The 23,565-nt window shown below is 47.3% G+C and overlaps 1 protein-coding gene across 1 annotated transcript in view; it reads left to right on the forward strand.

Moving 5' to 3' along the window:
* The first annotated feature begins 9,040 nt into the window (after positions 1 to 9,040).
* Positions 9,041 to 23,565, forward strand: part of LOC149351810 (glycosyltransferase 25 family member-like) — a 372,526-nt gene continuing 358,001 nt past the window's right edge. The window contains exon 1 of the mRNA XM_089581143.1: positions 9,041 to 9,058. The gene's annotated coding sequence lies outside the window, so the exon portion shown is untranslated. The remainder of the gene's footprint in view (positions 9,059 to 23,565) is intronic.

The following is a 23,565-nucleotide window of genomic DNA, read 5'->3' on the forward strand; positions in this document are numbered from 1 at the left end:
TCTTTTGATCTAATCTCCACAGCCTGTTTCACTTCGTAGAATGCTCCGTATAAAGGTCGGCGAGCGCTTCCTAGTAGGTCCTGCACTTCTGTTGCCTCGGTCTGGATATCACCCGTGCGCTAGCAAATTATCGCGGCCCGCTGCTAGATGAAGACGTCTCGCACTAAGTGAAGCTGAAGACAGCTTCATTTTGGTCCAGCTCTTTCATTCGGAATTCCACAACGGCTGCGATTAATGCATCGAGTAAGAAGAGGCAGGAACACTGAACAAGTGTATGGAAAGAAATATGTACAGGAATTTCAGTACTTAGGTTGGATAACAAGCTGTAATCGTGCAGTGAAAAGCAATAAAAAGAGTATTGATGAGTTCTTGTAGAGAGTTTCGTGGTCTTTATGAGAACTATGGCGACGCCATTGTTTATTAGGGATGAGATTTCGCGTGACGTACAGTCGTGATGAATTAAATGCCTCTCTTCTGAAGGGTGCCCGTGAAGCAAAAGAGCGCGTGAAATTTCCTCGACGTACTTGGAATTAAGAGAAAGGCACGGGCCTTCGCGCGACCGGTTTTCATCGTTTTGTTTCGGTGGCTCGTTGCTTTTTTGGCTACCGTAACGGATGAACCGAAAAAGTCACAAGCCATCCGCGATTCGTCGGGGTGAGATACGTTTCTTGTATGCGATGGCTCCGACACCTTTGAGAGAGACTGGCGGTTGAAGACAAGTAGTATGGCTTCTCTGTCGGTTTCAGTTTGTCGTTTTTGATGAGGGGTTTTGATAGAGCAAGCATTAACGCTAAGTGAAACAATCACATCCTTCCGTCTATATCCGAATGACCGCTCTATTTTCTTTAGTTTTCTTTTTGCTTTCCGTAGCGACTTTGAGAGGAACTTTGTTCCTTATATTGTGCCCCAAGTTTTCTCTAGTTTTTCGGCAGTCGGGAGAGAGCCAGAATTTTCTTGCATTCCCCTCCTAGCTTGAATCCGTGCTGCTAAATTAGTTTCGTCGTGGTTGAAAATGTTTTTTTTTTCTTGCTGTACGCTTAAAATTCTCTATCATGGATCGTTATCCCTGTTCCAAAGCCACTTTTCCATTTTCGCTGTCGCTTTACTTGGCCGATGATCCAATACACGCTCAAGTACGTTGAGCGAACCGAAAGACTGATTGCGCTGCTTGTGGGACTACAGTTGCGCACATATCCTAATGTCGCGAAGGTCTGAAATGTAAAGCTGCTAGTTATAGTGCGTACGAGTCAGGAAGCTCATCCGATGTGGTGTGAAGGTTATCGAGAAGCTAAGGAAGTGTTGCTTTATTTCCGTCGCGCAGGAATTTTTCCAAGGTCGCAATTTGGGGCGTATTTTTACAACACACACGTACTGTAGGCAACAAATGAAATGCCTCCAGCGGAGCCCTTGACCAAAGGAGGTCCATTCACGCTATCTTTTTGTCGTTATCAGGGATAGGCGCGCTCTTCCTGTCTTCGATAGCTTTGCTTCTGTTTTCTTTGACGTTCGTTTTCTCGCTTTGCCACTGAACACCACATTTCTGGTGGCAGTACGGCCACGTTCGACACCGACCGCCACCCGATCGGTCTTTTTCACTGTTAGTATCGCAACCAGACGCTGAGAACCGGGTGATGATGGAAGCAAAATCAAGGCACTGCAGGCCAAGGAGCTAAGAGCGCTCGCTTCACCCACGGGGGCTACAGCTGCTGCCGCCAGCGATACCGCGATATGCAAGCTGCGATCGGTGGAAAGTACAAATGTGGCGCTGCAGTGGCAAAGCGAGAAAACGAACGTCAAAGTAAACAGAAGCACAACCATCGCAAACCGGACGAGCGCGCCTAACTCTTATGGCGACAGGCAGGCAGCGTAAAATGGACCGTTGGCCGCGCGCTCCGCCGTTCGCATTTCATTCGTTGCCAGTAGTACATAACACACGACAAACGTAGTGGTGAGCAGCCTTGTCTAGAGCGCTTGAGCAGTGCGCACTTGGTAACAAAAACCGAAATTAGAGAGCAGCCCCTCATTACAGGGCAAAGTTTTCGTGCCTGCTTTGTTTACGAGGCCATCTGGCGCTACATCCGTGCAAGCGTTGCAGCTGGACCCTAGAGGCTGCCACAAAATCTGGATTTATTTGCAAGGAAGTGCACCGCCCGAGCGCTCTAGACAAGGCTGCTCACCACTGTACTATCACGATGGAAAGAAACGCGAACAGAGCGGAGCCTAGACACTCCGCTGTTTGCATTTAATTTAAACACGCTTTCACTTTGGTGATCGCAAAAAGGTGCTCGAGTTCTTCGTGATTCATTCTAGGACAACTCTAGCGGCTTTCCTTACCACCCACGTGAAAGTGCGGTGAAAAGAAATTCGAACAACGGAGCGCGTAGGCGCCGCATTGTTCGCGTTTCTTTCCATCCTGATAGTACATTAACAGGAAAGACAACTTGTTAATTCTTGATGAAATATGATATACTATTGACTCGGAAACGCGAGTTTCGTCGTCGTGTTTATTCAGCGAGAGCCAGCAGTTGACACACTGTAGCATGTCATAGTTCAAGCTAACAGTCCTTGGTTCCCACTCTGTTTGCACTTCGGCGGCATAGTGTTTATGTAGCGAGAACCCACGCTGTGAGGGAAGTTGAACGGGTCGTTAGTTGGGCTAGGAGCACCCAGCGGTAGAATGCCCGGTGCCCTTTCTTCATGATACCCTCTCGAAGGTTTCTTAGCACGCATGGGAATGGTATACACGCTGTGATCGAGGAAGGCGAGCTCTGTTAAATGACCTTGTTCTCTTGCAATGGTTTTAAAACACCGTTTTTCCGCGGGTAAGTGCGCGGGATCTGTTTTCCGAAGCAGGTCTGCTAGCTGTAGTTAAGTACGTAGTAAACAGCGCCATTTTACATATGCTAATCAGGCCGTTTGTAAAAAAAAGAAACACTGCCGATCTCGTCGTCTAGAGTAGATTTAGGCGTGAACTGCACTGCGGGGAAGGCGTAGGAGATCTTAGGACGGTTCATAGATGCTGGTAGCCGTAAGCGAGCCTTGGGGAGCGTCCCATATCAGCCCCTTTTCTTTCCTAAGCTTTCTTCCGCGACCGACAACGTGCTCGACTTTCTTTGTCGCTTTTAATGTTGGTTTTGTTTGGTTTGTTTTATGATGGTCTAGCGTCCCAAAGCGACCCAGGCTATAAAGAACGCCGTAGTGAAGGGCTCCGGAAATTTTGACCTCATGGGGCTCTTTAACGTGCACTGACATCGCGCAGTACACGGGTCTCTAGAATTTCGCCTCCATCGAAGTTCGACTGCCGCGGCCGGGATCGTACCCATGTATTTTGGGTAGTGTTGGTATTCCCGCGCGACCAGAGCTGGTCGAGCGGGATGGCGATGGAAGGATGGAGAGCTGTGCTGATGGATGGCGCCACGGGACCTATGACGCCGGCACGCGCATTACGTAATGAGGCGACTCACGCGGCGCTGTCAGAGTAGAGGTAGAGTGGTAGCGCTGCTTTCATAAAAGCCTCAAACGTTCAAAACATGTCTGCTTATGGTGCGGAGCCAGCGCCGCCTTCTAAGGGTGAGGCCAAGTAAACAATGACATGCAACCAAAAAACAAAACCAAAGACGTCATTATAACGTGTTTCTTGGCGCTAAAAATAAGTATTGAAGCGTCTCTAGGTTCGTTGCAACGCGTAACAAGGGGAAAGAATAAAGACACCACGAGTGCCGACTACAAACGCCATTTCTCGGTAGTCAGTTCTCGTTGCGTTTTTTTCCTTTGCCTTCGCCTCGTATGTCACGCTGAATGGCGAGTTGTTAGCGTAACAACAGGGCCAGCTATTCGTCTTCATACCCGAGAGGTACATTTTTAGATATATTTATAGCTATATTTATACCTTCTCGTTTGGTAGCTGCTTTTCTGCACCCAAGTTTGCGAGTAGTGCGTTGTGCCAGACTTCAGTTGATGGAGTTCCGCCCACCTAAGGGGACAAAAGTTTAAATTTTCTATAAAATTCAGTTCATTCGTTTAAAACCACAACAGAAACTCAGACTCTGAATAATGACGCATTAAAAAGTGGCTTAACTAACCCTCGAGACATGCTGCATGTGCAGAGAACAAGCTAGTTGCCTGCTTTATATTAATGGCATATGAGTTCTATAAATAGTTCTGGACTTTCCCACTGAGAACACGGCTGCCTTGAAGGACATATGGTGGGCAGACATTTTCATGAATACGATCAAAAGCTACGCAGACTAATTGAAACATAGAGTCAAGCGCCTTGCACTGCAGTTTCAGGAAATATTCAAGCAACCACATGCTCCAGTAGACTAGGAAAGGAGATTTCAATAATGACATCATAATGACAGTGACATGCGACTTAAAACACTCTTTTCTGATCTGTGATAATAAAGCAGTGTGTGTGTGTGTGTGTGTGTGTGTGTGTGTGTGTGTGTGTGTGTGTGTGTGTGTGTGTGTGTGCGCGTGTGTGCGTGTGCGTGTGTGTGTGTGTGTGTGCGCGCGCGTGTGTGTGTGTGTGTGTGTGTGTGTGCGCGTGCGCGTGCGTGCGTGCGTGCGTGTGTGTGTGTGTGTGTGTGTGTGTGTGTGTGTGTGTGTGTGTGTGTGTGAGAGAGAGAGAGAGAGAGAGAGAGAGAGAGAGAGAGATACCTCTCGTCCTCATCTTTCTCTGCTGCGCCATTCTTCGCTTAAAATAAAAAGGCACTATTCCATCAACATAAGTTTTACGAAACTCAGTGTGCACAAAATCTTTAAATTTTCAGTGCTCAGTAACATGTAACAGAACGCATAACTGTAACATATAGCGCAAACTTTAAAAGCAGCATTCACTTCGTGTTTGCAAAGGATAGGGTGGTATATTTCGCCATTATCAAAGCGTTCCCCAATATTGAGAGGGATACAAAGCACATATGTTATTCAAGTCACTGCCAAGTGCATATTGATCGTAGTGTTTGTTCGCCATGAACGCAAAATAATTTTCATGCACTACTTTTCTGAGTACCGTCAACACAATACACAATCATTCAGTCCCTCTGCAGTTGCCAGGAAATTTACAGAATTCATTATGGAACATGCGCTTTCGTACAAACTAACAAGCGATCGTCTGAAACTCAGATCTGACACCTCCCACGCAGACGTTATAGCCGCGGTGCGGGCGTTTCTTTGGGGACTGCGGGGCTGCGGCAGCTCCGCGGCCGCGCCTGCATATAGCCGCGCTTCGGGCGCTAAAAAAACATTGCCGAGCATACTTCTCCAGCGTGGCTGTGTTGCAGGAAGTATTCACGTTATCAAAGGGAGCACATTGATGCGTTTTAATGACATTTAGTTTGACATTCACGTGAATTGTGCTGACGCTTAGAACGCGCTCGTGCTTATATCGCTACCGTCTTGGTGCTCCACTGCAAAAAAAACAGCAACTTTTTGTTCAATATCAAGTATTAGGTGTGCGGCTAGCATGCAGTTACAATTCCCATGCACTCTTAATCCTTCGGCCATAAAGTACCACCCACAAACAGGGCTTTCTTGTCGCATGCGTGGTGCGCCAGTTTATCAACAAATTACCGCTGTCAGCTTAACTGAGTCGCAGCGCCAACAAAAAACAAAATTTGTCATGGTTTATGCAACCTGGTGCATAAAAACGTACTTTTGCTCAAATTATCAAAGCTTGAATAGATATTAGCAGCGAATCCAGCTTTCACGAATTCTGAGGTCCGAAGTCGCGTTCATTTTATTCGGTAGCTCTCGCCGCGTGTGACAGCGTTGCGTAGGCCTTTGGCTAAGTGTGAATGAATGTATTAAAATCGCGCATATTTTCCGATGATTAAGGTAGATAGCAAAAGCAGAAAGACACCACGGTAAACCCTTTACCCCCCCCCCCCCCCCCCTGATTCCTATGACATGCGTGCGGAAAGAGCAACTGAAATCGGTAGCGGTCGTGCTTACAATCCTGTGCAGGAAATGTGTTTAATGGGAACTAGAGAAAGCTCAGCGCAAGGAGGTAATCGAAAACACGCGCTTCGTCGGGACAACCTTCAGTTTGCAGGTCGCCTATCAAGTTACTACACCACTGAATCAAATCAATAAATCCACATTCCTGTGCCTAAAATTATCATAGATGATAGCGCACGTAAAAGACGGCAACAAACGACACGCCAGAGCAGAAATCTGCTTAGAAGTGCCGGTTTCCAGTCCGTACGCTACCTGGCCGACTACTCCGCGGGAAAAATCCTTGCTGTTTGCAATACTATTCCAGAATTTCCCTGAGCAGCGCCGCCGCACCAGCGGCTCGTTGGAGCAGCGTCGCCGCTGCGGTGCCAGCGTTTAGAATCCTGAGCCAGCAGAATATCGTCATTGAAAAACGTAGCCCGAAAAACATGACACAGAAAAGGTGAAGACAGGACACGAGCGCTAATAATCAGTATCAATATCATCATGGTGGGCACAAACAACGCGACAGACGCGCACTGCCTCGCCGCACTTACTCACATCCAAATGAACGGAAAAAAACTCGGAGATGTTACTTTAACTACTAACTGCGCGCAAGATAACCGCAGTACTGTCTGGTAGAGGTAGAATGTGAGTAGTGACGCACAGCACACACCCTCATACGTTATGATGGAGCACAACAGCGACAGAAGCGAACACGTAAACATGCATTCTACGAGCGGCGCAGGTGCAACCCGCAGTCCATCGGGCCGCGCGCGCCGATAGATGGCGACTGGTGTCGAGAGTAGGGGCGCGCCAGCAGCCTGCGTGTGAGGGTAAAAGAGTCTGGTCTATAGGCACTTCGTGCCACTGGCATAGCGCAGTACCAAAACGATTGTAACTCCCTACCGTTTCAGTATGATACAGCGGAGCAGTTCTTACTTTGACAATTTCCTACAGAGCAGCAGTTCTTCGCGCGCTGTGCGCTCTTCGTCTCGAACTACACTGCCTTTGCGAAGGCAGTAGCGTCAGAATCGTGCGACTGGGCCTGTGGCTGGTATGGTAAAAAACAAGCGCGCATACGTAGCCCACGAGAATGTAGCGCGAGGACGAAAAGTAACCAAGCACTCAAATTAAGGCTGAAAAAAGGCGAGTAGCCGCACGCAACCACGAGACAATGAGATACGCTGGCCAAGGGTGGCAGTAGCTGGCAGTAGCCGGCAGCAAGCAGGAAGTAGTTTGCAACACGAGCATAATTTTTTTTAACGAAAAATCGTTGTACTTTCCAACGAAATGTACACAACTAAAGCATTTTAAACACCAGTTAAACACTATAGTGCTGTCTTAAATGCTAAAAAGACCACATATATATTACCAACTATTTTTTTCTTATTTGTGTCACGCTCACGAACAATTTTGGCGCTTGAGTTCCACTGGCCAGTTGATGTCACTGACACTTGGCTCTAGACGGCTATGGAGCCCAGTGTTTGCGACCTATGTCAATTGACCTTGGCTCTGTCGCCCCTCTCGTCAAGCGTCACCACGACTGCGCGTGTGCCATGGGACCACGAAGTCGCTGTTGTTGGCGCATACATTGCTCTGCGATTCCAGCGCAGCACGTAGGCACCATGGGCGGGTGAAACTGAAAGTTTTCCCAATGTTCGTTTAGGTTTGGCTGCGCGTTTTCCTTCGTTCTGACGCCAAAGTCAACCCGCGGCGCGGCAACGACGGGAGCTAAAAGCATTTCAAGCTTAAAATAGCCAGTACTGGAGCTAGGTGACGATTCATCGTATGTTCAAAAAGAGCTGGCTTGCAAACGGTGACAAGACTGGGTGGGAGGAACACGCAAACGCACTGGACGACGAAGTGTTGCAGTAATCGCTCGCTCGCACGCACGCCTCCCCCTCGCCCCCTCTCCCCACACACTCATACAAACATCATGGCATAAATAAAATTTGTGATGTTTGTTAATTTATTTGATACCTACCGGCTTGCGTTTTGCAAAGGACTCTGATGTAGTGTTCTTCATTAACGGCGTAAGTCCCAATCTGACGTAAACCTACCAGTGGACGGCTTGTTTTAAACTTCGTTAGCATGTTAGAGTTCCATGTGAACATCTTCTGTTCAAGCTGTCTTATTAAGCCCTGATCATATTATATTAGCGTGTATTTGTTATTTCGTCTCCAATCGTTAGTGAATTGTTTTTGTAAGCGAACATTCCTCCACTCCTTACCCAGTCCTTTTGTTTTACGTCCCGACACTCGCGCATCTTTGTTCGATTTAGTAGTACGTTCGCTTTAGATGTATTAGAAAAAAAAGTGAGTTAAACAGTTTCTTTCTCACCATACTCTCCTCTGAGGACTACAGACGTGATGGAGAGACTTTGTGCTTTTTATGCGACAGGGTAAGGAGCTCGTTCGGCTGAAAACCCGGCGTCGGCCAACGTTTTTCGTGAGTGGGGGAAAAAATCCCGAAAGTTTGAAATGAAAAAGGAATTAACTGGCATTGGGGTTCTAGCCCGGCCCCTCTGCTGTGCCTGTCGGGAACGGAACGCATAGGCCATGAAGGGTTTTTTTTCTTTTATCTCGTCATGGTATTTATTACAATAATGCTATGTTTTGTATACTTGAGCTATCTACAAACATTAAGAAAACGGTGGCAAATCAACACACCTAAGCAACGAAGCACGAGAAAAGAGTAAATTCAGAGCGCATAGCTAACACATAATAATATGACACGTCTAAGCAACAAAGAACTAGAAAAAAGGCAATGAAGAACATAGCACTAAGAGTGAATGCCACTCCGATTCAAACTCGGTGTGGGCATACAATTCTTTTAGGTGTACAGTCATTCTACTGAAACGGTCTTTAGCAGAAGTTAGAGATTCACAATTTCGGTCCGTCATGCGTGTTTTCCGGAGGCTATGTAATCCATTTAAAAATAACATTTCTAAGGGTTCATCAACAGATGGCAGTGCAGTGAAATATCGTACAGAATATACTGCAGATTGAGCGCAGTTAGTAATTTTGCTGTCACTCCTAGGACGTGCAATTCTTGCAGGTATGTCTTGCGGCTCACAGTGTCGAGCGCTTTCGTATCGAGAAACATGGCAGAAGAACAAATCGTGAGCAAACGTAGCATGTTTCTGTACTTCTTCAACAGTTATGCTGGTAGTATTAATGTTAGTAAGCCGGTTTCTGTGTCGTAGATGCATTCCCGTAGACGGCTGCGGTGTGAATGCAGTAGATCAGTGCTTCTAGGAAAATAAATTTTCGAAACAGTTTCCGGCAACGCGAAAACAGTGGAGGAAGTTACGCTTTAAGTGTGTGACACGAAAGCTTTGATGGACTAATTCTCATATATGCAGAATTGTTAATTCTCGAGAGTCGCCGGATAATTCTTTTAAAGCATCCAGAACTGGCCTCTATTCGCTCTCACTGCGGGACCTAATGCCGGCAGTATTTTTTCGATTTCGAAAAGGGCTTAGTGCGGTCAGCTGCTAAGCTCGCCAGCGCGATACAGTGGCTCCGAGGGCCGTCTTCTGCTTCCGAGGATTGAGGCGAGACGTGTCCGTGGCAGCTGTGGCGTTTTATGTTTATTACTGCGTTTTTCTCTCCGCCAGCGAACACTTGAACAGGCATATCTCAACTGACAGGCTCGTTTTGATTCGCAACTTGAGCGCTTTCTCTGACCTTTGCTGGCGCGGAAAACTTTGAAATGACGTTTCCAAGGACTTGCGGTCGTTGTATGGCTTAGCTATAGTGGCCATTCTTGCGGCCGTCATAGAGCGTGCTTGAATTATGCTACGTATTTCTTCCCTTTGCCTTGCCAGTATTGAGTTTCACTTAGGCAAGAGTTAAAATACGTCCGAATGCCGAAATAGAATCTTCTAGTTGGTTCGTGCTGCGACAGATGTGTGTGTTTGACCACTGGTTCTTTCTTGTAACCACCGCCATTTACATCGCGTTGTTTTTGTTGAATTCCTGCTGGGTTGGCGCATGTCTTTCTATTCGGACTGCCGGAAAACGAGAAATGATTGTCTTCTTATTCTTTGCTTTCACGGTCTTTTCATGATTATGATGAAAGCCTTTCTTCGATGTTGGAATTTTACCATTGCAGCTGTACAACTTAGCTGAGCCTAGAATTGCTAGAAATGTAACTTCTGCAGAAATATTGTTGGCCGGTGCTGTGCATAGACTATTACATGTCAGCAATGTCATACATACGTTTATGTCGGGAAATTAAGATCAGTGGTTATCTGAGCCGAGCCTGCAGTGTCTCGATCGTGAAGCTTTCACATCATTATTCCATTCGTTACGTAGTCAAATGCGCATTGCCCGGTTTCGAGGTGGCTCCCTAAGTTGACTGACGTTGTAGGCCAACAGGATATTCAATCGCTTGATTTTTCTGCGCCAAGGTGCAGCTCTAATCGCGTATGGATTCTCCGTACCTCTGTTGCGCATCGCGCTTCTACGTGGAAGTTTTGCTAGACTGCAAAGCATCCAGTGGAATGCCGAACCCTGCGATTTGCGAGAGGACAGCTTCATTTTAAAGCTCGACAAATCTGGGCTGGCGGCCCGTGGAACGAGCGATGTAGAAAGTGGGCCGACGACACTTACAAAAGACGTGCGAGCAACTTTCCAGCTGAAGAAAATTGCAGAAGTTGGGAGCGCGTTAAAGTCTCGCCATCGACGGCTTTCTGGTAAACTGCGCCGATTAAGCCCAGCGGAAGCCGAAACCATCTAGAGGCGAGGTCCCGGTTCCGAGTATGGCTTTCCGCACTCGCCGGCGCAATATGGGCCTCGCGCGATTTTCGCGGACCTCTTGTCTCCCGCGGGAGATGAACCCGCTTCTCGATCTGCTCGAGGGAGGGCATGCGCCTGCCCCCGCTCTGCGAGCAGCCGCGTGCCTCTTTGAGGAAGCAGCGAGTCGCCTGGGTGCTCGATTGAGAGCGCGGAACTCTGCGGGCGGCAAAATAAGAAAAGAAGACGATCGCGTCCGCCGAGGAGCGAGCCTCTTCGCTGTCTGTGCGTGCCGGAGGGGACACGGTGCTGGGTGGGGCGAAATTGGCGCGCGGACCGAAGCGGCCGCAATGAGGTCCTCAGCGTCGTTCGCCCTTTGTCCTTGTCGGATGGAGACGGCAGGACTTGCCGTTGTGGCCCGTGCCCGTGCGAAGTTAAACCGGCCAACCGGCAGAAAATTAGGTAAACATGTTTTCTGTATTTGACCTGTATTACAAAAGCGTGAAAAGTAGTCTGCAGATTTTTTTTTTTTTTTCAGCTTCACCCTTAAAAAGTTACAAAGCTGTTGAACTGGAATGGTGCACATTCATTCACGTGCTTTTTGTTATTCGAGAGTGTATTTTCAACAACGGGGAAAAAAGGGACACTGCAGTTTCGGGGAAATAATACAGAGCTCTCAACATTTGCAAGAGGACAGTAATTCGAGCTCTTTTAGAGTAAGCCGAAATAAGCAAAAATCAAACAAACCCGAATGATTGATGTGCAGTATTAGTTGCTGTGAAAACACGGCCTAAGCATTCCTCAAAATGTGTGGGCAGCATGAGGAGTACCCCGCGCCCTTAAATAAAATTGTTCGCGCTCCCTCTAGCCCTTCTCTCTTTTCCGTCTGAGTCCCCTTATCCCTCTTCCCCAGTGCAGGGCAGCCAACCAGAACACTCTTCTGGTTAACATCCCTGCCTTCTCTTTTCTTCTTTGTCTCTCCGCACTACCGAATAGGAAGTGACAGTCTGTTGAGGCGGTTTCTCAACTGCACGGCTTACATCTATTCTTAAATTTGCGTGAATATTTGGTTATTGTTTTGAACGCTTTCAAAAAGGATGATGCAGTGAATGAAAACAGCAACTGGGCCACTCAGAAAGTAACAATTTTTTTGCTTTTCGTTCCTTCTTTATAGCCATCGGCTTAATTCCTCTTGGCTAGTGTACAGGAGAAGGGAGGAATTCGAGTGATGTTATCCCGGTTACAGCATTTAGTCAACCAGGGCAGTTACTGATGGCTGCAGATGATATTCGTTCTGTTACAGTACTAAAAATCCGACGGAGAAATCGCATGCCTGACTCACCCAACGCCTTGTGTAGTTTTATAACAACGTGAGCAACACCAGAAATTTTCGTTTTTACTTTGGAGATATTCTGTAGTTGTTTGTTTCATTATAGTTTCGCGTTTTCTGGTTGGGAGGGATATAGTTGGCAGCAGTGCCATAAGGTTGAATGCCATACCATGTTTACTTTTTGTCTTATTGACACTACAGAATTGCTTGGAGCATAGTTGTAAAATTATTTGTTGTTGTTGTACATGTTTCCGTATGCGCTGCATAGAAATCGTTGAAATTAACCAAGCCACTGCCGTCAATTTCATGTTCTGTTGCCGGCCACGACATAGACTATGACGTCATCTGAACTTGGATCCAAAAGTATCGGTGGAAAATAGGGAGAGGCACATTCATGGTGTATTTGGCAGTCATATCGCACTTTATATCGCTGTTGTCAGATAATTTATTCGGGTTGATGGTTGATGGTAAAGAAAAGTGATTACAAATACAGTATAATAGATTCACCGCCGGCAGAGATAACTGTCGTTCTGTAAGAGGGCACATAGCGTTACGGGCGCTTTTTTGCTTTTAGTTTTGTACTTTGCAAAACTCTGCCATATACCATGAGGATGAAGTAGACAGCGATAGCTGGCCTGTTCCCTGTCCAATGCGTCAAGCTTCTTAGGAGGCACCGGTGAAGGCAGCGAACCTAAGGTTCGGGAAGCGAGCTTCGTCGGCTAGCCTTCAGCTCGGGTGAACAGCAACCGCGTTGTGAACATAACCGTGCGTGCTCAGCTGGCGTCGGCGACGCGTCACAAGCCCGTGAATTGAACGACGCGCTTTGAATCGACAGCAACCCCTCCTCATCGCCATTGTTTCTTCGCGAGCTGAGGGGGCGGACGTCCCCATGCCGGTGTGGAAAGACTGTGGTGCGCGAGTTCCGTTTCAGCGTTACATTCTTACCTGTACGATTCGGGTCCAGTTTGCGGCTAGAGAGAGTTATAAACTGGGTTTTTTGTGTGTGTGTGTGCCGCGCCACAGGGGCACCGACTATAGTTAAAGTTTAGCGCGCTTTGCACTGCGCCTTTTTGTGGCTGCAAGCGGATGACCCATGTTCTTGCACAGACGTCGCATCCCGAGGGAACTGCCTTCTGTGCTGCTAAACAACTACTCCGTCTCTCGAGAAGCGGGGGGATCCCCTTACCTCGCGGCGGAACAAATACGGATGTGCCTCCTGGGAAGACGGGAGCCGACGGTCGCCGGCGTTGGACGTCCCAGCCATTTGCGGTGGCTTATCGATGAGAGGCGGCGAGAGTGAACTGCTCCTGCCAGCCGCATGCTTCTCTCGGGAGCGAGATGAGCTAGGCGGAGAAGTAAGAGAGAGACGAGTGAGACGTCTTGCGGAGGATGTCAGCTGCTGTTGACCCTATAGCGGCCGCGGTAGAGGAGGCCTTCTGCTTTCGGCGCCTCGAATGCGCGCGCTGGGCCATTTGGATCCGCACTGCGTGATGAGACGAGCCGATGCCGGGTTTCGAGAATCGCAAAAACAAAAGCACCAGCCGGTCCATATGTTTATTCGCTTTGCTGCATGAGAGGGAGCGAGAGAGTCGGTAATGGACTCCTTGTTTTCTTTTTCTCTCTTTTCTTTGCTACCGCCGGTCGATTTCGCGCGACGCCGAGCCTTAAGGTGGTTGCGGCGACCTCAGAGTTGTGCACGGGATGCTACGGCCTTTTGATTTTCGCTCTTCTGTTGATTACGCCGCTGCGAGTTACTCACAGTATTTAGACGGAACTTTTTATGCGAATGCCTTTTATTTTTCTGAAGCTTGGCTCTAAATCTCCGCGGATGTTATACGCAATACAGAAACGGATTTTGAAGCTGCCGAGCACTGAGGGAAACTCGTAAAGTGCCGCGTAGTCGGACCACGCGGATCTGTAACTGGATCCTGTTTTGCAGTAACGAAATGTTGCGATTCTTTAGAGGTGATCGAAAAACGCGCGTCCCTAAAAAACTGCGATCAGTTTTCCGCTCGCGCGGCTTTATATTACAGCGTTGCTCAGCCGATGAGATAACAGTATCAGTTGAAATCATTTGTACTGTAACCCTTGTCGCAGTCACTCTGCTGAGCTGTCTGTTGGGCTGTCACAGCTGTCTCTCAGTATACAGCTGACCCGTGAAGCCCCGTTTTAGACATCATACAACTGGAATTAGCGGGTAGAGTAAAAGACTATGCCATTCTGGTGGAGGGCGCTAGGTGGAGGCCAGACTGTACGCGTGCATGATGCGTTTTACAGGCAAGAAGCCTTAAGAGTTTTTGAACCTCTGTGTTCCCAACGCTGGCAGCGATTGCTGAGGCAAAGGCGATAGCGTGACGCATACCTAACAAGCAAGTGTCAGGTAGCTGCACAAGTGTTTGTGCTACGCTTGTTATGTAGCCTACGGTACGCACTTAAGAGGGGGCGCTCATTAAAACTGTTTTCGGTATTTATGCATCAAATGTAACCATATTTGGTGCAGATATGTAATTTTAATGCTGATTTATTTCAGAGCTGCATTTTATTTTAAGCTCACTGGTATAGTTGCTGTGTAAATACATTCAACAGCCTCTTAATTTCATCCCCAGGGCGTTAAAAAATCAAGGATAAAGTGCATAAGGTTTTATGTCACCATATTCATAAAGCGCTGTTTTGTGGGATAAAGATATTAGTTTTTTTTATATCCACGATACTCATTGGAATAAAAGTTAAAAGCATATTTGCATGAAAATATTTTTTCAAAAATGACATTTAAAGACAATTAGTTGTGTACATAAAAAAGTAGAGAGCTTTATTGCACTCCTCCGCGTCCTACAAAAAAGCAGAATCTTTCATTACGAAAGTCCGAAACGATGAGCGATAATAACTGCAGAAAACGTGTAAGCTGAGCAAACCAACCTCAAAGTTTGTTTCGCCGCCGCGGTGGCTCAGTGGCTATGGTGCTCGGCTGCTGGCCCGAAAGACGCGGGTTCGATCCCGGCCGCGGCGGCTGAATTTCTTTGGAGGAGAAATTCGAGGCCCGTGTACTGTGCGATGTCAGTGCACGTTAAAGAACCCCAGGTGGTCGAAATTTCCGGAGCCCTCCACTACGGCGTCTCTCATAGCCTTAGTCGCTTTGGGACGTTAAACCCCTTAAACCAAACCAAACCAAAGTTTATTTCCTCGTTCGCCTCGTATGCTTCTGCTTTTGGTCAGAGAAATACGGAATTGCAACCAACGGAAGCTCTGATATTCTGATCTCTCCTTTTCGTGGTTATACTGAGATGGTCGTGGTCCGTCTTTTGAAACTCGCGGAATTTGCGATGGCCTGGGATCTGGATCATGAGAGGGAAATAACTAGAAGAATAAGAATGGGGTGGATCTTAAATGGCAGGTTCTCTCAGATCATGAATGGCAGTTTGCCAATATCCCCCAAAAGAAAAGTATACAACAGCTGTATCCTACCGGTACTCACGTGTGGGGCAGAAACGTGGAGGCTAACAAAGAGGGTCCAGCTTAAGTTAAGGACAACGCAGCGAGCTATGGAAAGAAAAATTATAGGTGTAACGTTAAGAGATCGGAAGCGAGCGGAGTGGGTGAGGTAACAAATGCGGATTAATGACAACCTAGTTGAAATCAAGAGGAAGGAATGGGCTTGGGCAGGGCATGAAATGCGAAGGCAAGATAACCGATGGTCTTTAAGGGGAACGGAGTGGATTCCAAGAGAAGGCAAGCGTAGCAGGGGTCGGCAGAAAGTTAGGTGGGCGAATGAGATTAGGAAGTTTGCTGGGATACGGTGGCCGCAGCTGGCACAGGACAGTGTTAATCGGAGAGACATGGGAGAGGCCTTTGCCCTGCAGTGAGAGTAGGAGAGTAGTCAGGCTGATTATGATGGTGGATTAGAAGCGCAATTCACTCACAGTTTTAAGGACACACATAAAAAAACGTAATTTTCTGAACTTGTGCTGCATATTTAACTAAGTTTTCGTCACGAAACATGAAAATCCGGGAGCAACAACAAAAAAAGTTTAGAAATAGAAAACTGACCGAATTGGCTATTTTATTTGCCGAAGATTTCCTCCTTAAAAAGTTGGAGGCTTATCAAGGTTAAGCCCAGTGGATGCGAAGCAGCCTTCGTTTTGCATTCTTATTATTAACGTCCTTAGCGTTTGGAGGCATCTTGACCGCATACACGCCCGGCGCAAAGACGCTGGCGCGGTTGCGGGCAGAGACTGACGCGACGGCGGGCGCGCGCCGCTTCATCCCTGGCGTGACGTCACATATCACGTGATGCAGCAATGGTGGCGCCGCCGCCGCGTCGCGCGCGACGGCGCGAACCGCAGCGTGGAGGCCTCCGCCGGGCGACGTCCGACGGCGCGATATGAGGCCCCATCTGCAGCCGGTGTGACGTCATCACGTGACGTCACATCATGTGATCTCACTTCAAGGTAAAGGTGGCCACCGCCGGGCGTAGCGCGAAGGCCCGAAACCTACGTTAATATGCTCCGCATAAAAGGAGTCTTGTGTTTGCATGTACCAGGTGCTGCAGCGAAGCCCGCCACAAATTCTTAAAAATAATGATTTTGAGGTCAGGTGAAGCTTTCTGCGGCATAGTATGCCAGTGTTGGTGGACGTCAAAAAATAGGGACTAGCAAAGTGATAGCTAAATTCAAATAGTTTACATTTTGACTACTACCGATAGACGCCTGACTGTAGTTAGCGACTTATAGCCGGCCGTTAGTAATAGCCATATCACTTTTTCAAATTTTGAATATGCAGTTACCCTCGCAGCTGTGGCTCAACTATTGTGGGTCATTTCTCGCGCCATTCGGAAACCGCGCGCCTGCGGGGACCATCGTGACATTCCGCAACACTCTGTGAAATCGCGGCACTCCGTGACGCACGTTGTGAAAAAGTCAGCGCAAAACACGGACGAGGGACAGAAGAGAGGACACACAAAACATTCACGAGCGCTACGCACGTAGCACTCTCTGCCCTGCCCGCTCCTCGCCTTGCTCCAGCGTGGACGGTGCAGAGTGTGTCACGTGGCATGTGCGTCATGGAGTGTCGCGATTCGATGGACGTCGCTTTTTGATCCCCGCAGGCGTGCGGTATTCAAATAGCGTGAGAAGTGTCCCAAATTTTTTGAGCCGCGGCGGCGAGGGTAATCCAATTTTCGAAACCTCAAAAACTGATATAGCTCTTACTACAGTCAGGCTACAAGTCGCTAATTGCAATCAGGCACTTATCCGTAACAGTTAAAAAGTTGGCTATTACACTTTAATTATTCACTTTACTAGTTAACGATTCGCCTGTTTTTGGCGTCCACCGACACTGGTATTAGTGTATCGCAGAAAGCTTCTCCGTACCTGAGAAGTGCTATTTTTAAAAATTAGTGGCGGTGCTTCCATGAGACGTCTGGTAGTTACGTTGTACCTGTGCCGCTTTAGCGCCTGTAGGTTTGCGAAAAGATGGCTGCTCGTATATTAGCGGCTCGTCTTCGGTTGGCTCGCCATGCTCCCGCGACGTCTGCATTGGGTGGAGCGAAGACGTCGGGGAACCCGTACTCAGAAATTCAGGATTTTGGCCGTTGTCATCGGAAACACACGTCAAGCCGTCATCCTTCTGCGCATCTTCTGCGTCGAGGTCGCCGACTTTCATTTCTTTTTTTTTTAACGGCCTCTTTTAGCTTGATGGGTTAATTTTAGGATTAATACTGACGCAGTGCGCGGTCGAGGACAAAGTTTTGCGGGATGCAGCTATGCGGAAAGAAGTTATTGTGGTTTTGCCTCGCTACACTGCCAGCTCGTGATTCCTTCGAGCGGATGAAGCATGCATATCCTGTAATGCTTGGACGCTTTTCAACTAATTCTATTATCTCTCCGCGCGGTGAAGTAAAACTTTTCTCGTTCACCAGCATCTCATATACCTTTGTCCCCGACGGCTGTAGAGTGGGTGTGTAACAAGACGATCGGTGGAGTGAAAAGTTGTCATGAGGAGCCAGTTCAGTACAGTTTACATCAGTTTTATTCCAGTCTTATTCCAGATAGGAAAAAAAAAAGCCACGCAAGCGACTTGACAAAGCTCTCATCTCCCGTAGCAGTTCGGCACGGCGATTGCAGGTTAGAGCAAAACAATAGAAAGGTAGACAAAACATTAGTAAAGCAATACACGCAATTTCGTCGCAGTAACTCGCCAGCAGAGTCTCTGAAAACTTGTGGGTACTCATTGCGCGCGCGCGCACGCACGCACGCAAGAAAACAAACGAGCAAATAAACAAACCAAAGGATAGGTTGCTTGATCACATCGGCGGGTCTTTTCTTTTTAAGCTCAGAATCTAATCATTATCAAGTAGGAACATATGTCTGATGACGTCATGTGAAGCAGAGCGAATGAATAGATTAACGAATGTATATCTCTTCAGAAACTATGTAAATACTTATCGCTCTTTTTTTTTGACGAATCTGCCTCTATTTAATGCCGGCATGGGCCCTTAGCGTATTGAAATAAATAAAAAAATAAATAAAATAATGTCTGAAACCCGTTATTTGTGCGTAGGCAAGGTACATACCAGTGTTCATGGTTTTTTGTATTGTAGAAAATGGTATTTTCACGTAGATTAGCAGAGCCGACTAAAAATGCAATGTGACTGAGTACCTGATATTTGTATAGCGGAATCGCCCGGTATTTACGAATGATCCAAACATTCATAATGCGGTAGTTTAAAATATAATGATCTCGTACGTGCTAAATAGACACTACCTGCTATTGCTGTCAGTGAATTTTTTTCGCAGTTTAGAACTTTCTGAATGTTAGTTTATATTCTCGTTTCAGTATTCTCGTTTCACCCAGCAAAAAGCAAGTGTGTCACGTCTTAACCGCTCACGCCGTTCTTGTACCTACCAAAGAAACAACCCCGCTACGCACTTTTTCGCTTTCTTTCTTTGTGGCGCGCTCTGATAGCTTTATTGGGGCGGCTTGAGGGAGCTTGGGACGGAGAAAAGTTGCGAGTTCTTGCTAGCATTTTCAGTGCACGCTACATCGTATTTTCGAAGTCTCTGGTTTTCAAGAACAACAAAAAGGTTTGCAGTTTTCTAACCTTTGTTTTCGTTCCTGTTTTGTCCCTGTGAAAATTGATTGACAAGGAAACCACGCCGGGCGTGCGGGTAATCCGATTTAGTTTTTTTTTTTTTTCGAGAGCGAAGCAAGAAGTAATTCTTGTTTCGCTCTTCAATACCAAACGGATCGCTGGCCTGCGTTTTACTTTCATCCAGTGATGTTGCCCCTCCGCTTGGTTTTTCCCCGCCTGTTGTTGTGTGTGCCTGAGTGCACGAATGTTTTGCACTTGTGTGCGCAGAGTAAATACTTTGCGAGCTTGCTTTGTTGCATCTTGGAAAACTGAGCGCGATAAAGGGACGAGTACACGGGAAGAAGACACAGACGAGCGCTGACACAGTCAGGCCTTGGAAAGGGGGAGCTGAGTTACCCTCTCGAACGCACTAGAAGAGACACGACAGGATGGCTCAGGATGAATCCTCGAACGCATCCGTGGGGGAGGTTGGTCCCCATTCACTGATCGTGGTAGTTATTCTCTCGTCTTGCAGCGGCAGCTGTTAGGGCATCTTTTCAGGAAGAAGTAGGGTAAATTATGGATGGTTAGGCTGCGTTCTTCGGAGGGGCACAAGCCTCTCCAAACGTGGTTATTCGGCCGTGATGAAGGTGGAGACGGCCGATGAATGCAGAAGATGATGAGGAGAGACGAGGAAATGTGTTTACAGAACTATACCAAGGGAAAACTTGAAGTTACGTTGTTTTGCGTTAGGTTTAGTGGCACATAGGCAGCTAAGGAGCCAAGCACAAAACTTTGTTACATAATCAAAGTCACACAGACTACTTTAGCAAACTGTAACTTTAAGGAAAATTCTCACACAGAGAAAACACTCTACATGACCTTACTTATCGACCGAAGGTCTCGGTTGAAGCCTAGGTTCTTGTAAAAGCGCGTGCGAAGCATGGAGCCTCTAGCTAGACTAGACAAGGCTAGACAAACTAAGACTGGTGTCCAGTGCTTTTGCTTGCATATTTATATGCATCACAAAGAAGTTAGGGCGGTCATGTTTCAAGGCCCGCCCTAGACTTCGCTAACCAATGAAATATTAATACGCAGTAGCCGCAGCCCTGGAAGGTTGGGCACAAGCTCGAGCCCAGGGCTTGGCTAAAAAAAACATAAAGAAAACATCCAGGATACCCTCTCCACACGGGTCTCCTCGCCCCCTCCGTGTGATTTTTCTCTCCCCTTCCCCTTTCGCCGCCGCACCTGCTCGTCGCCTCTCGAAGGATGAGGCGTTCTTTTCGGTAAACGAGAGCTCGAGTTATTCGCTGACTCATCGGTGAAGTGCCGAGTGGCAGAGGTCGGAAACGAGCCCCACGACGCTTCGGCGCCGGCAAGAATGTCAGCAAACGAAAAGGCCGTTCGCGAAACTCGAGACAAGGCCGCATATTTCCGCGAAAGTGGTACGCGGATCCGCTGGCATTCTTTGTTGGTGCCCCGGCGGGCGCCCACGGTCAACAATCGAATCGAGTCAACCACTAGAGTCGGCCGTCATAGTGACGCTGCTAAGCGGGCAGTGACTTCCGGGCTTTTGTGTATCTTTGCAGGGGACGCGCGGGTGGGGACTCGAGGCTTTACTCAGAACTCTCCGCGTAGATCCAAGGCGCGCAGTTACCTCACGTTACTGTAATTAAAATAAATTGACGAGGCCATATTGAAGCGCGGCTTTAAAAGCGGCATCCGTGCCATTCGTGGAGAAAAATGAGAGGAAGAAAGAGCACTGGAGCACTCCAGGTGGCTTTGCGCCAAATGAAGGGTGCAGTGACTTTCACCCGTAGCCCTCAGCCTGTCCGCGCTCTGTGCAGCTTTGCGTTGCGATTGGGAGACGTTGATAAAAGCGCATACACTCCTGATGTAGTCCACTGCTCTCGCGCTCCCCACCGCATCCGCGCCGTTCGCCGCTTGGAGAGGTGGCGCAACTGGCGTCGCCCAGGTCCCAGGTCGGACCAGTTCTCGACAGGAAATGCCCAGGTCGCGCGAATTTCGCCCGCCTTCCGGAAACTGCCAGTGGCGATTTAATGCGAGCGCGATGCGCTGAGCGGGAGATGCACGTGGCGGCGCGAAAGCCATATTCTGCGAGCTTGTTTCAAAATTGTCTTTCAAAATCCTTTCTCAAAAGCTTGAGTCAGGGCGCAGCTGCCGCTGTCATTCGCAGCGCACTTCGGGGGATCCCGTCCAATTTCCTTAGTCGTCGCTCGGTAATCTGTTCAGTGGAACGCTTTTACACAACCTTATCGAGTTTGTGTTCGATTCATAGGTGCTCTGTTTAAGCGACTCATTTGGAGCTTTGTGAGAATTATCGCCTGAAACGACTCACTGTATTCGGAAAAAAAAAAAAATCTATTTGCATCACGTCCTCTGGTATGTATGAACCATTCCAGAAAGAGCATTGTTTTTTTTTAAACCTGAGCAGCTCTTGAAGATATTCAGTTTTTTCGTGTGGTATCCAATAAGTTGGTTAAAATTAGTTTCTTATGCATACTACAGCTGTGGCCAAGTGGTTTGAGCATCCGCCTTGCATGCAGAATGTGCGGTGTTCGATCTCCGATGTTGCCTGGTACACACAAGCTTTTCCCCTGGCCTGGTGCTCGGCTTCGCTGGAGTGAAATGCTTGCAAAATGAGTCCTTGACCCCACCTTGAGTAAGAGCAAAACACCTTGTGTCGTGGTGCTCTTTGACCAAAGCTGCCCTGGGCCATTAACATTCATGATCATCATCCTTATATCGCACATTCCACCTGACGACGAGAAATTGATCGTTTTGGAAAATAAATGAGCTTCCAAAACTTTTAATTGCTGATAGCGCTGCATCAGGCACTAAGATAATTGCGGATGCTGGTGATGTGTGCTGTACCCTTTCGGGGAACTCACATTGCGGTGTTAAAGGTAGTTTTCAGTGCATCGGGTGCACTCTGCATTTGCTCAAGGAAAATAACACTTTTTTGTGCCCGCACCACAAGTACACCTCAACGAAATGAACGTAGGGTCTGATAATTGTTCACATCTGGTCATAATAACGCGTTATTTGTTATTTCTCGTGGTAGCCATGGCCTTTTTTGTTTGTTTCAAAGTGATAAAGAATACGAAACGACATAAATGCCCCTAAATGAGAGAAAAGAATTCTGCTTATCGAGAGAAATTCCGAAAGCTTTCTCTGAGTCCTGTCTCTAGGTCAGGCACAACTGGTAGTTACATTTATTTGTGCACGTGTCATTACCACTCAAGCTAAATTACTTCTCGGTCTTGTACTGCTGTACTTGTTCTTTAGCCCTGTTTCGACGGAGAATGCGAACGGGCCAGAAGAAGAAAAAAATACAAAGCAGAGGATTATTTTCCTACTGTTGAAAACTTTGTACCTTCGAACCAATGCAGCGCACTTGGGAAGCGTAGTTGGCGCGAAAAACAGAACATAGGTGACGTATATGTTTATATGTTACAGATACATTTTCGCATTGACACGCGAGTGGTGAAATATCTTATGATCAGGCACACACTGCATATGGAAGGCATTTCACAACCATATCTAGCTATTCCAAACAGTTTCTGGCAAAGAAAATTTAGCCAGCTCAGAAAGATTCAAATCATCCAGTGCTTAGCCGCCCTTTGAATATGCATGACAACGCTGCGCTAAACGCGTGTAGTAACTCAACGTAGAAAGTTCCTTATAATATTAGGAAGGACATTCCCGTGGCATGATTTGAATGCATATTTGAGCTTTATATGAAGATTTTCAGAGTGCGATAGGGTTCTATAATTGAGGGAGGCCATGATATCTTTTGTTTTCAAACAAGGAAAAGATATTTCTCCGGGTTCAAATTGCCGGCGTAGAGGTCTAAGGCTTCCAGGTCTGTAAAAAAGGTTTTTACCGTCGTCTCAAGTATTTCTTGAAATTGGTGTGGAGGTTTATATTCGTGCTGTGCCGGTTACAACATGTTGAACGGCTGAGAACTTTATCCTCGTAATACTTCTGGAAAGAAGAATTTTAACGCAAATTATTGCCTCTCCACATTTTTTTTTTTTTTACCTTGAGAAAGCGGATGTACACTCTGGCATTTCGATATCCCACGCGGCTTGTCTGTTTACCTCGTGTCGGGAAATGTGTTTGACATGGTTGGGAGCTGCATTTCCAGTCGAATATTCTTAACCTTGCCCCGGGACCGCTATGTTCAGAGTACTGTGGACTGTGTTCAACCTGATGTCCTCCAGACGTGTCGCCTAACTTACGGTGAAGCATAATCTCTTGTTGGCAAAAGTGGGAAGCGTAAGCACGAATGGATGCATTACTTTAATAACTTGCTGTTTGATAAGTTTGATAAATTTCTTCGAAATCACGCCCTGAATCGGGTGATAACGCCGCTGCTCACAAGGATAGCCTTTCGCTCTATTTCAGGCCAGATAGCAGTGAGAAATGCAGCATTGCTCGCATCCGACACACGCCTGAAGCGATCATAT

The sequence above is a fragment of the Amblyomma mixtum genome, chromosome 3 (assembly GCF_055824585.1).
Source record: "Amblyomma mixtum isolate Tamu chromosome 3, ASM5582458v1, whole genome shotgun sequence".
Classification (NCBI taxonomy): Eukaryota; Metazoa; Arthropoda; class Arachnida; order Ixodida; family Ixodidae; genus Amblyomma; species Amblyomma mixtum.